We start from the raw sequence: 1,791 nt of genomic DNA on the forward strand, positions 1-1,791 counted from the left end.
TGTGTTTGGTTGGGGCGGGGCAACAATCAGTTAAGAGAGAGGGGACTGGACACACACACACACACACACACACACACACACACACACACACACACACAGAGGCCCCTGTGGCGCTGCTCTGTGCAAGTTGTTCATGTATCCATGGAAACTATGAGCTTGCTGTACATCATCATGATGGGGTCGTGGCACAGTAAAAGGTCAAAGGTCATGGGTTGCATAGTGTGTGTCTGTGTGACTGTCCTGAGGATTACATGGGAGGATGTTTTGTTAGCAGTCAACCTTTAAAAAAAGCCATTTACATGTCAAGGACACAGTCAGAGGTTGTATTAAGAGAAGTGGATGCATTCACTTGAGCAGAATAAACGAGTAGAAAGCATTCACGCCATATTTGCATCTATACTGTGGGCTTGGAATACATGAAGTTGTATTAATGAAAGAGTTGCTCTCTGATATTGACTAACTGTAACATGCTATGGGAAATATTTTATGATGCTGTTTTTTTTATTATATTTAAAGCTGACATAACATATATATGTTCATATAAATAAGCTTTAATATGCCACATACATATTCAGAAACTCTGTCAATTATTGTCCAAAATGTGAAAAAAATTCCCAAGGAAAAGCTACTCTAGTGACACTGATAACTTAAAGGATGATTTCTGTTTACCACAACTTTGATCTTACTATGTAGATTTTACCATCATACCTATTGTTAGTGATAACATCCTACCCAGTGATTGCTGAGATCTGAAAACATAAATCAAGTGGGTCAAGAAACACAAACAGTGAGGGGATTAGACAGCATGGCAGTAAAGACGTTAGTTTAGCTAGATTGTTTAGACCACTTAGTGAGCACACATTGAATGTATGCTTGGTTGCAAAGTTGACAATGAAAAGGTTCAAATGACTCGTTGCCTATAGTTTATTTTACTATTACATTTGGCTAGCTTGGAGTTTTACCTACAACAGGTTGAAAGTCGACTCATATGATCTTCAACCTATCACTACTTCTTGTTAAAGATTCTGTTGTGTAACTATTTTACTAATTGCTCAAGTAATGTTAATATTTCAGATAACAATAGTGGGCAAAACTATAAAAGATAAGCATTGTAATTAACTGTTTAAGTTTAATTTGAATTATTTAGCTTTCCTAAATTACTCCCAATCTTGTCCTTTCATAACCATTACCAGTATTGATGTTATTCTGTATTGGTTCTTTGTCATTGTCAAACGTTTTCTCGTTTATGTTTTTCTTGCTTCTCATTAGTGTTAAGCGTTCTGAGCTATATTTCTTCCTCCTCTCCTTATTATCATCCGTTTGTTGCTAATGTCACTCTAGTACATTCCTCTTCTTAAGCATGAGCATCCTTTGCTTCTGCAAAAACGAAATTGATGTTGATGTGACTCCCATGTGGTGACCCGTGTGTGTGTGTGTGTGTGTGTGTGTGTGTGTGTGTGTGTGTGTGTGTGTGTGTGTGTGTGTGTGTGTGTGTGTGTGTGTGTTTGCGTAGTGTGTGTGGTGCACAGTAAGAAAGGATAGACAATGAGAGAGAGATAAATGCTGCTGTCGTGCAGCGTTGTGCGCACCGTCACTTTGATAAATCTCACAGCAAGCTGAAGACACCTGCTGACAGCACACTAAAATCTGATTGGCTGGAACAGCTCCAGGTCAGGAGGATGTTAATGGATATGCTATGGACAACAAATTGTACACACACATCACTCACTCAAGGACACATATTAAGAAATGGGTCACACAGTTTATGTGCACACAACCCCCCCCCCCCCC

The sequence above is a fragment of the Notothenia coriiceps genome, unplaced genomic scaffold (genome assembly GCF_000735185.1).
Source record: "Notothenia coriiceps isolate Sejong01 unplaced genomic scaffold, NC01 NC01_scaffold00016718, whole genome shotgun sequence".
In the NCBI taxonomy this organism is placed as follows: Eukaryota; Metazoa; Chordata; class Actinopteri; order Perciformes; family Nototheniidae; genus Notothenia; species Notothenia coriiceps.